Genomic DNA, 12,743 nt, shown 5'->3' with positions numbered 1-12,743 from the left:
AATGATCACACGCACGGCACAGCGGACACACCAGGAACCGCGGTGTTGGCCGTCGAATGGCGCTAGCTGCGCAGCATTTGTGCACCGCCGCCGTCAGTGTCAGCCAGTTTGCCGTGGCATACGGAGCTCCATCGCAGTCTTTAACACTGGTAGCATGCCGCGACAGCGTGGACGTGAACCGTATGTGCAGTTGACGGACTTTGAGCGAGGGCGTATAGTGGGCATGCGGGAGGCCGGGTGGACGTACCGCCGAATTGCTCAACACGTGGGGCGTGAGGTCTCCACAGTACATCGATGTTGTCGCCAGTGGTCGGCGGAAGGTGCACGTGCCCGTCGACCTGGGACCGGAACGCAGCGACGCACGGATGCACGCCAAGACCGTAGGATCCTACGCAGTGCCGTAGGGGACCGCACCGCCACTTCCCAGCAAATTAGGGACACTGTTGCTGCTGGGGTATCGGCGAGGACCATTCGCAACCGTCTCCATGAAGCTGGGCTACGGTCCCGCACACCGTTAGGCCGTCTTCCGCTCACGCCCCAACATCGTGCAGCCCGCCTCCAGTGGTGTCGCGACAGGCATGAATGGAGGGACGAATGGAGACGTGTCGTCTTCAGCAATGAGAGTCGCTTCTGCCTTGGTGCCAATGATGATCGTATGCGTGTTTGGCGCCGTGCAGGTGAGCGCCACAATCAGGACTGCATACGACCGAGGCACACAGGGCCAACACCCGGCATCATGGTGTGGGGAGCGATCTCCTACACTGGCCGTACACCACTGGTGATCGTCGAGGGGACACTGAATAGTGCACGGTACATCCAAACCGTCATCGAACCCATCGTTCTACCATTCCTAGACCGGCAAGGGAACTTGCTGTTCCAATAGGACAATGCACGTCCGCATGTATCCCGTGCCACCCAACGTGCTCTAGAAGGTGTAAGTCAACTACCCTGGCCAGCAAGATCTCCGGATCTGTCCTCCATTGAGCATGTTTGGGACTGGATGAAGCGTCGTCTCACGCGGTCTGCACGTCCAGCACGAACGCTGGTCCAACTGAGGCGCCAGGTGGAAATGGCATGGCAAGCCGTTCCACAGGACTACATCCAGCATCTCTACGATCGTCTCCATGGGAGAATAGCAGCCTGCATTGCTGCGAAAGGTGGATATACACTGTACTAGTGCCGACATTGTGCATGCTCTGTTGCCTGTGTCTATGTGCCTGTGGTTCTGTCAGTGTGATCATGTGATGTATCTGACCCCAGGAATGTGTCAATAAAGTTTCCCCTTCCTGGGACAATGAATTCACGGTGTTCTTATTTCAATTTCCAGGAGTGTAAATTAAGAAATGAGCACCCAGAAACAATCGCCCCACATGACTCGTATATATTATTCACATATGCACGGTGCAACCACGCACGAAAAATTATTCCACCTGGTTTCCAAGGTATGTCAGACGGCAGGCGAAGCACCCTTAGACTTAAAGAAGAATGTAGTAATTTCAGTTTCAAAGAACGCGGGTTCTGGTAGGTGTGAATATACGGAACCATCAGTTTTATAATCATGGTTGCAAGGTACGAATTACTAACGGAAGAATGGAAAAAAAGGTGTTGAAGTTAACCTGAGGGAATATCAGCTTCGGTTCCTTAGAAACATGGGACACGCAAGGCAACACTCACCCTACATCTCACCGAAGATGATAGGATGAAGAAAGGCACACCTATATTTATAGCATTTATACCGTCATAGAAAGCTTATAATAACGTTGATAGGAATATACTCTTTGTAATTGGAGATATGATACTGCTTGAAGAGTTTGACAGAGCACTGAAAGACCTAAGTCGAAACAAGGCCCCGGGAGTAGACAACATTCCATTAGAACTACTGGTAGCCTTGGGAGAGCCAGTCTTGACCAAACTCTACCATCTGGTGAGCAAAATGTATGAGACAGGCAGAGTACCCTCAGACTTCAAGAAGAATATAATAATTCCAATCCCAAAGAAAGCAGGTGTTGACAGATGCGAAAATTACCAAACTATCAGTTTAATAAGTCACGGCTGCAAAATACTAAAGTGAATTCTGTACAGACGAATGGAAAAACTCGTAGAAGCCAACCTCGGGGAAGATCAGTTTGGATTTCGTAGAAATATTGGAACACGTGAGGCAATACTGACCCTACGACTTATCTTAGAAGCTAGATTAAGAAAAGGCAAACCTACGTTTATAGCATTTGTAGACTTAGAGAAGGCTTTCGACAATGTTGACTTGAATATTCTCTTTCAAATTCTGAAGATGGCAGGGGTAAAATACAGGGAGCAATAGGCTATTTACAATTTGTACAGAAACCAGATGGCAGTTGTAAGAGTCGAGGGGCATGAAAGGGAAGCAGTAGCTGGGAAGGGAATGAGACAGGGTTGTAGCCTATCTCCCATGTTATTCAACCTGTATATTGACAAGCAGTAAAGGAAACAAAAGCAAAATTCGGAGTGAATATTAAAATCCATGGAGAAGAAATAAAAACATTGAGGTTCGCCGATGACATTGTAATTCTGTCAGAGACAGCAAACGACTTGGAAGTGCAGTTGAACGGAATGGACAGTGTCTTGAAAGGAGGGTATAAGATGAACATCAACAAAAGCAAAACGAGAATAATGGAATGTAGTCGAATTAAATCGGGTGATGCTGAGGTAATTAGATTAGGAAATGAGACACTTAAAGTAGTGAAGAAGTTTTGCTATTTGGGGAGCAAAATAACTGATGGTGGTCGAAGTAGAGAGGATATAAAATGTAGACTGGCAATGGCAAGGAAAGCGTTTCTGAAGAAGAGAAATTTGTTAACTTCGAGTATAGAGTTAAGTGTCAGGAAGTCGTTTCTGAAAGTATTTGTATGGAGTGTAGCCATGTATGGAAGTGAAACATGGACGATAAATAGTTTGGACAAGAAGAGAATAGAAGCTTTCGAAATGTGGTGCTACAGAAGAATGCTGAAGATTAGATGGGTAGATCACATAACTAATGAGGAGGTATTGAATAGAATTGGGGAGAAAAGGGATTTGTGGCACAACTTGACTAGAAGAAGGGATCCGTTGGTAGGGAATGTTCTGAGGCATCAAGGGATCACCAATTTAGTATTGGAGGGCAGCGTGGAGGGTAAAAATCGTAGAGGGAGACCAAGAGATGAATACACTAAGCAGATTCAGAAGGATGTAGGCTGCAGTAGGTACTGGGAGATGAAGCAGCTTAAACAGGATAGAATAGCATGGAGAGCTGCATCAAACCAGTCTCAGGACTGAAGACCACAACAACAACAACAATTATGAAGGTAGTAGGGATAAAATACAGACTGATTTTATAGACAGTCAAAAGACATGAAAGGGAAACCGTTGCTTAGAAGGGAGTGAGAGAGCGTTATAGGCTCTACCGGATGTTACTCAATCCCTAAAACAACCAAGCAATAATCTTTTATTGCTTGCTTTGGAACGAAAAATTTAGGAAAGGAACTGAAGTTCATGGAGAAGAAATAAAAACTTTGCGGTTTGGTGATGTGATTGCAATTCTGTCAGTTACAGCAAATTACTTGGAAGAGCAGTTGAACAGAATGGATAGTGTCTTGAAAACAGGTTACACGGTGAGAAACAACAGAAATAAAACAGAAGTAATGGAATGTACTCGAATTTACTTGGGATATGGATACACTAAAGGTAGTCGATGGGTTCCGCTATTTGGTCAGCAAAATGAATAACGACGGCCGAAGTAGAAAGGCTATAAAAATGCTGTCTGGTAATAACAAGAAAAGAGCTTCCGGAAAAGATAAATTTACTAAAATTGAATTTAAATTCAAGTATAAGGAATTCTTTTCTGAAGGCATCTGTGCAGAGTGTAGCCTTGTATGGAAATGAAACATGGACGATAAGTGGTTTAGTCGAGAACAGAACAGATTCTTTCAGAATATTGTGCTGCAGATTATATAGATAGATCGAGTTACTAATGAGGAGGTACTGAATTTAACAGGCGAGAAAAGATATTTATGGCATAACTCGATTTAAAGAAGGGATCACTTATTAGGACACATCTTGTGACATTAGGAAATCGTCAGGAACCACGTTTGGGGGCAGAAATTGTAGAGAGAGACCAAGTCTTGACTGTTGGAAGGATAAACAGAATGTAGGTTGCACTAATTATGCAGAGATGAAGTCGCTAGCTTAAGGCAGAGAAGGTGTAGAGCAACATCAAACCAGTCTTCGGACTGTTGACCACCACAACATAGTGCAAAGTATAGGCTGTAATAATATCTTACATGAAATACCTGATCAAATTCTAATGGTTTACAGACTGATCTCTGTTTCACATGACTGTCAAGTGCATCGTATTCGATGCACCCCGTAAAATCACAACGAGATATTCAGTCATCGCCAGAGAACTACCCACGGATCTGCAGCAACTACTACAAGTGATTTCCGAACACGCGAACGTGGCTTCGTGAAGGAAATGGTAGTATTGCTGATCTAGCTTTATTCCCTCCTAAAATGTTGTCTAAAAGTTATTAATACACACATTAAAAAAAGTTTTGCGTCACCTCGGTTCCGAGAGTTCTGGAACCTGTACAGAAAATTGGAATAAAGATCAACATCAACATCAATTCTGCCCTTTTTATTGCTCATGAAAATCACATATTCAATGTTGTACCACCATACAACGATAACTTCAGAGGTGGTGGTCCAGACTGCTGTACACACCGGTACCTTTAATACCCAGCAGCCGGCCGGTGTGGCCGTGCGGTTCTACGCACTTCAGTCTGGAACTGCGCGACCGCTACGGTCGCAGGTTCGAATCCTGCCTCGGGCATGGATGTGTGTGATGTGTCCTTAGGTTAGTTAGGTTTAAGTAGTTCTAAGTTCTAGGGGACTGATGACCACAGATGTCAAGTCCCATAGTGCTCAGAGCCATTTGAACTATTTGAATACCCAGCAGCACGTCCTCTTGCATTGATGCATGCCTGTATTCGTCGTGGCATACTATCCACAAGTTCATCAAGTCCCTGTTGCTCCAAACTGTCCCACTCCTCAACGGCGATTCAGCGTAGATCCCTCAGAGTGGTTGGTGGGTCACGTCGTCCATGAACAGTCCCTTTCTATATATACCAGGCATGTTCTATAGGGTTCATGTCTGGAGAACTTGACGGCCACTCTAGTCGAGCGATGTCATCATCCTGAAGGAAGTCATTCACAAGGTGTGCACGATGGGGGCGCGAATTGTCGCCCATGAAGACGAATGCCTCGCCAATATGCTGCCGATATGGTTGCACTGTCGGTAGGAGGATGGCATTCACGTATCGTACAGTCGTTACGGCACCTTCCATGGCCACCAGCGGCGTACGTCGGCCCCGCATAATGCCACCCCAAAACAGCAGGGAATTTCCATCTTGCTACACTCGCTGGACAGTGTGACTAAGACGTTCAGCCTGACCGGGTTGCCTCCACACACGTCTCCGACAATTGTCTGGTTGAAGGCATATGCGACACTCATCGGTGAAAAGAACGTGATGCTAATCCAGAGCTGTCCATTCGGCATGTTGTTCGGCCCATCAGTACCGCGCTGCATGATGTCGTGGTTGCAAAGATGGACCTCGCCATGGACATCGGGAGTGAAGTTATGCATCATGCAGCCTACTTGCTACAGTTTAAGTCGTAACACGACGTTCTGTGGCTGCACGAAAAGCATTATTCAACATGGTGGCGTTGCTGACAGGGTTCCCCTGAGCCATAATCCGTAGGTAGCGGTCATCCACTGCAGTAGTAGTCCTTGGATGGCCTGAGCGAGGCTTGTCACCGACAGTTCCTGTTTCTCTGTATCTCTTCCATCTCCGAACAACATCGCTTTGGTTCACTCCAAGACGGCTGGACACTTCCCTTGTTGAGAGCCCTTCCTGGCACGAAGTAACAATGCGGACGTGATCAAACCGCGGTATTGACCGTATAGGCATGGTTGAACTACAAACAACATGGGCCGTGTACCTCCTTCCTGGTGGAATGACTGGAACTGATCGGCTGTCGGACCCCATCCGTCTAATAGGCGTTGCTCATGCATGGTTGTTTGCACCTTCGGCGTGTTTAGTGACATCTCTGAACAGTCAAAGGGACTGTATCTGTGATGCAATATCCACAGTCAACGTCTATCTTCAGGAGTATTGGGAGCCGGGGTGATGCAAAACTTATGTTAATGCGTGTAGTTATCTGGTCCAATTATACTATAGAACAAGGAGTGAAAATCACATTTATGTCCTCAATGCCGTGTGTTCTTAGAGGCATCTGATTTGATGCTTGGGGTCTCTAGGACTAAACTTCATGTGCCTATGAGCGCCTTCATGCGTCTACGAGCAAATGATAGTTAAAATTGCGGGGAGCTATAGTACATGCAATTTGATGTAGTAAGTAGTATCGTTAGCAGGCGCGCTGCAGATCGCCAGTTCAGAGTGACCACCACCCTTTATTTGTTATTTAATATTTATGATTTCTGGAATATATTAAATATTTGTGTTTATAATATTTGTATATTCTCGATATTCGATGTCTGTATAAATATCAGAATCCCAGAATATTCAATGTTTGCATTAATAGCTGCACCCTCCGTCCAGGTGGTCAGCTCTGTTCCGGCTGTCAGTAATAAAGGTGCTTTCAGTACTAAATATTGTACTTCGTTGGCGATTTTCCTTGAGTTTTGAACTATATTGTGGTTTCGACGTGATATTGTTTGTTAGGAACGCGGGGTGCTTCAGAACGTTTACATCACTGTGCCTCAAAGCAGGCAACATAAAAGGCATCACCTACAAGACAGATGGTTTCCTAAATAGCAGTAAGTCAGCTGCACATCAGGCATCCATGAGTGTTTTCTGGAGACTTTGGTCACGATCCGACGAAATGACTGAAAGGATTCGATCGAGTTGCGAAAAAAACAAGTGGGATCTCATGATGAGTTTGGGGAATGTGTTAGAGGTTCGAGAACAACGAGAAAAGCTCAATAGCCCGTACAAATTGCTGGCCGAACTGAAGGAAACATTTGGCGGCAATTAGTAGCAAATAGGATTAGTGGAAGAACAATTTAAGAACGGCACTCAACTCAGGCGAAAGCGACACAGCCGTGCATACAGGATATTTTGACGCTACGTCACATTTTGAATCCGAATTAGACCGGAACCGACAAAAACTCACACTTGATGAAAGAAGTGGCAGGAGACATATATCAAGCTTTTCTGGTAAAGAACATCACAACTACAGAGGAATTCACCAACTGGTGCGAGCGGTTCAATTAAATGTAACAGACAATAGTCGGACGAAATAGAATGACCCACTGCCTAAAGTGGTCCTTATTGAAGCTGTGGAAGACCACCTTGAGCTTGCTTCTCACATATGCCAGGTAGCAAAAGAAGAGATACGCTGGTGCAGTGCAGTCCGAAATGTTGGGTCGAGTAAGCAAGAACCGGCAGCCATGAACGTTGACCCCATCCATCCGGAGGTAATAGAGACCGTTGAGGAAGAAGTGAACTAATCTTTAGCACCTTTCTCCTCCACTAGTCGAGCACGCTATGACTTGGTCTACCCGGACTAATGCTGCAACAGCAAATGACAATCCAACACCCGAATATTGCAGAAACAACCAACTAATCCGTCAAGTACAACGCTCCTTAGGAGGAAAGACATTCCGAGGACAGAGGACAACACGCCGGTGAGTTACAACAGTCGACGTCCTGGACTCATTTAAGGTACTTCAGAGAAAGAAGGAAAGTTTTCTACGACTTTTACGCCTCAAGATGTCAACCGTCGTAAGATTTATATCAACGCCAGTCAACTGCAGACGGTTATAATCCATGCGTGGGACGAAGTCTATCGTCATGCCTTGGATGATGTCGCTCCCAACACGCTGTAGTTGTTCACGTCGTTGTCCAGACTTACCAGCTGCTGCGTAGCCGGCGATTTTAGGAAAGTTGGGAGGGGGGAAGGGGGGCAACCATCTATGGAGTTGATGCCTCCATGGACGACAGTCACTAAGGTGTCAGGAAATCTCACTGAAGTCGTCATCGACGACCAACGCCGGCGACTCAGGAGCTTCCTTTTCTGTTATGTTAGATGCTTCTCGTAGTCAGCTAAAGAAGACTATGTTCCGTGATACGAATGCTATTGTGCTGAAAGTCGCAAATGGCAAATTCGCCAAACCGAAAGAAACATGTATTGCAAGACGGAACACAGCTGTTCAAATTTTTCCGTTTAACGAAAAAATTTAGACGTAGTATTTTTTTAGGAAGGAATACCCTGCAGCCATCACAAGCAGCCAGAGACTGTGGGAGTGCACAGCTACAGACAGACGAAGTTATTGCAACAAGCACACATAGGCAAAGATAGCTCTCGGCAGTTATTTGCCGTTTAAGAAGCTGTTACCAGCTGTCATCAATGAGACGAATTCCAGTGGTCAGTCCAGATGATCAGTCAAATTTCTAAGCTTTTGTCGAGTGCAAGAAGCTGCTAACGCTTACAAAAGAAATCTACACATCAGTGATTATCATAATCTCTGCAGGTGATCAAGGAGAATATTGGATCACTAATTGTGATGAGCAGCCACAACTCATTAGTAAAGGTAAATGTGTAGGGACAGCCAAAATAGTTCAGGAAGGGCAGTTTAGTATCACCGACAAGGCCGGCCGGAGTGGCCGAGCGGTTCTAGGCGCTTCAGTCTGGAACCGCGCGACCGCTACGGTCGCAGGTTCGAATCCTGCCTCGAGCATGGATGTGTGTGATATCCTTAGGTTAGTTAGGCTTAAGTAGTTCTGAGTTCTAGGGGACTGATGACCTCAGAAGTTAAGTCCCATAGTGCTCAGAGCCATTTGAACCATCACCGACGAAGAACCATGCTTCGCTACCACTACAGACAACGCAGGGGATGAAGCTTCTATTGAATTGCCAATAAAATCTGGCCTGACTGAGGAATGACGTTGGCAATTGTTAGCCATACTGCATCAGCCTTTGCATCCTTTCAAACCCAGAGTGGAGAAAAGGCAGAGCGAGCAGACCATGTTAAAACGTCGTAGCAACGCTGGGGATCATCCGCCAGTTAGCCAGCACTCGCACAGAGTGTTGCTGATTGAAAGACAGACGGTCCTGGAGGGAGTGGAGAAGATGATATTAGATGACATCATTCAGCCGTCAGAGAGTCCTTGGTTCTCTCCTGTGGTTCTCGTGAATTAGGACTGCACATCTCGTTTCTGCCTCGACAACTGACCAATGAACAAAACCGCAAAAAGAGACCTCTATCCATCTTTGAACATACGATGGACAGCCCATTTTGACTCCTTAAATGGACAACGTGCCTTTGCTGTCTGTATGACAATGTTGTTTTTCTGAAGACGTTTGAAGAACATCAAAACTGCCTAACCACAGAGTTGAAGGGAGTTCAGACTACAGGTCTCGGCCAGAGTCTGACAAAGTAACTCTTCGCCGCCCAGTAAACCAAAACCTTGGGATATGTACCGAATTGCGATAGAGTCCCAATCCAGAGAAAATAAGAGCACTCATGGATTTTTTGAATCCTTGACACATTCGTGAGGTGAGAAGTTTTCTTGGAATGTGCTCATACTACCAGTGATTCATAAAGGGCTTCTGTAACAAGGAACATCCCTTCCATGAATCACTGTAAGGAGACATCAAAAATTTCTTGAACGAGGTGGAATAAAGATCTTCCATGCTCCTTAACAGGGCCTAACTTCTTCTTCAGTCTTACCATTGTATAACGAGAATACCGAACAGAACTGTACACCGACAGTAGCTTTTATGGGATAGGTGTAGTTCTAGTGAAAATTCAGGAAGGTGTTGAAAAAATTGCTTCCATTGTATTCTCCATGTCGAAAATGAACTATCCTACAACCGAGAAAGAATGTCTTGCAGTTTTTTGTATCATCAACAATTTCCAGATATATTTATTTGGCAGACCACTCACCACTGTGAAGAACCTTTATTATCTATGCTGGCTGAGTAGCTTGAAGGATCCGACAGGTCGACTGACAAGATGAACATTGAGGCTGCAACAGCACAGTGGTATACAAAAACTGACGCAAAACAAGGACTGCCTATCCACAATTCTTTTGCAGAATACAGCAGCAGATATGAAATCTCAGTCATCACTGCATTGAACAGTATCGCTGCTGAGCAGAGGAAAGATCCAGCACTGATGAAAGCCACAGAAACCTTGAAGAATAAGGAACTGATCGAAGGAGAATTCCGGTTAATAAACATAATATTATATAAGGAACTATGATACAATTGGGAGGGGGAGGGATGGTTCGTGATCATCTCAGCTTATCTATGGCCAGCCATCTTGAAGTATTTCCGCACTCTGAGATGTGGTTACCTTGGATTTATGAAGACTGTAGACAGAATCTGACAAAGGTATCATTGGTCAGGTCTCTAATGATCCATTAGATAGGATTTCAGCAACGATAAGGAATGCCAACAATTGAGGCATGTGCTAAAATTACCTCCAGGGCATTTAGTGGAAATTCCACCTGCCAGAGTGTCATTCCACTGAAATAGAGTCTACCTCTGGCAGAGGTTCCTAAGGCCAACAAAAGGGAATCGATTGATAATAGTCTGCAATTTCTACATCGCATGCTATGCCTTCAATAAAGCTATGTCAACTGTCAAAGCTGTTGAAATACAATCCTTGTAAGATACATCATTCTGAGGCACAGAGCACTCCATATGATGACTTTTGATGGGCGTCAATCACTGGCTGGTAGAGGCACACCTACCTCCGTCCAGAGGAGGAGGTCGACGATGGGAGGCTCAAGGAAACTGAAGGCCCATTCGACGATTGCAAAGTTTCGTGGGAGGAGCTACCTACGCTGCTCAGGATGTAACAATACGGCCAGTACACAAAAATGCACCAATACCGCCATACAGAGGAGCATTGATAATATCTAGACCCAGGGTGCGGTAGTGGATACCAATGAGGACTTAAACAGTGGATCGATGTTTCCCCAGGATAGGAAGTAAAACTGTGAGCTGTTACTCATGCAGTGTGACATAGTGGCCAACGTCCATGTTCGGCTTGCTGCGGGTCATCAGTTCAGACCCAGCCACCTGCAATTGTTATTCAGTATTTATCATTTCTGGAAGGTTCTCAAAATATGCTGCTTTTCTATGTCCTGGAACGTTCGATGTCTGTATAAAAGCTGCATTCCCCATCGACTACGTCAAATGTTTTCTCCCAGTACATTGGTGTTAATAATAAACATGCTTTCAGTGCTAAGTGTTGTACTTGACTGATGACAATGCCTTCGGATTTAATCTTGATTGTGGTTTCGACATGACATTTTACTCTGTCGACATCTAGTTACACCAATGTTTTATTAATCTTGGGACGCTTGTGTCTGATTTAGTAACTGTCATTGATTTTTATAGGGGCTGGATGTGTTGGAAACCCGGTTTCTGAATTTTTTAAAATTGCGTGATTACATAATGGGCAAAAATTTCATAGCTCTGTAGTCTCATCTAGTTACAGTAAGATCTTGTAAGTGTTCATAGACACGATCATAGGGATGGTGCAAGCAACCTTGAAACAACTGACAAATGGATATTGCTGATGCTGGCAACCTCGATGTAGCCCTATCTTATCTTATTTATCTAATGGAGGATATATCTGGTCGTGCTATCCAGAAGAACTTACGAACGTCTAAGAAAATCCATGCGGTTAGGCGACAAGAGTGATCACTGGCATCCCTCTGCTGGGTCCCCTCGCTTATCACAATGTACGATCATTGTAGATAACCTACAATGACCGGACGTTGTGTTAAGCACTTATCAGCATGTGATATAACTGTATCAGTGGGAACCGTTTCTTTAAAGTGTATAATCTTCAAACTAAATAATATGTTCGCAGGAGAGCTTCTGTGAAGTTTGGAAAGTAGGAGACGAGGTACTGGCGGAATTAAGGCTGTGAGGACGGGGGGGGGGGGGATTCGTGCTTGGGTAGCTCTGTTGGTAGAGCACTTGCCCGCGCGCGAAAGGCAGGGGTCCCGAGTTCGAGTCACGGTCCGGCATACAGTTTTAATCTGCGAGGAAGTTTCGTTAAATAATATGTTATTGATCGAAGTGTTTACTATCCACCTATGATATTATGGCTGAAAGAAATATATTTTCAGTAATCCGAAGGGTGATACTTTCAATTTCTTTAAGCACAAAATTTGCGCGTAGAAACTGACATTATTTCAGCATAGCACTCATTTCTGCTGATAAATTCCCGACTCTTTTGCTACTAATCACTCCTAATATATTTACAATTACATTAATAAATATTTCTCACAAGTTTCATCACCTGACTACAATTATTAGATTTTCCTCAACATTACTAACGTATATTCAGAGTATAAACTATTCTCAGAACATGGTAACATAATGTTATTTATTGGACAAAGTTTCTACAAATTGGTTTTGTCAAATGAAGAGTCCAAAATTATATGAATATTCCGGCAGATATCAGGAGAGGTAAAGCTATAAGGGCGTGTCATTGGTAAGCTCAATTGGTAAGAATATTCGCCACAGAAGTCAGTGTTCAGGCATGGAGTTCCGATGTGGCAGATAGTTTTAATCTGTCTGAAAGTTTCAAAACGATGAATTCTCCACCGCAGAGTGAAAAATCGATTGCACATGTATTGACCCTCTTTAGAAAACTAATTTACCAACTACTCAAACAAATGACCAGA

The 12,743-nt window shown here is 44.6% G+C and overlaps 1 protein-coding gene across 1 annotated transcript in view; it reads right to left on the bottom strand.

The window, feature by feature from the left end:
• The window catches only part of LOC126249185 (rho GTPase-activating protein 45-like), a 607,616-nt gene that overhangs the window by 142,723 nt on the left and 452,150 nt on the right, over positions 1-12,743 (bottom strand). The window lies entirely within an intron of this gene.

Source organism: Schistocerca nitens, chromosome 3 (genome assembly GCF_023898315.1).
Source record: "Schistocerca nitens isolate TAMUIC-IGC-003100 chromosome 3, iqSchNite1.1, whole genome shotgun sequence".
Classification (NCBI taxonomy): domain Eukaryota; kingdom Metazoa; phylum Arthropoda; class Insecta; order Orthoptera; family Acrididae; genus Schistocerca; species Schistocerca nitens.
The sequence above is the reverse complement of the archived record's forward strand: the minus strand, read 5'-3'. Positions and strand labels throughout refer to the sequence as shown.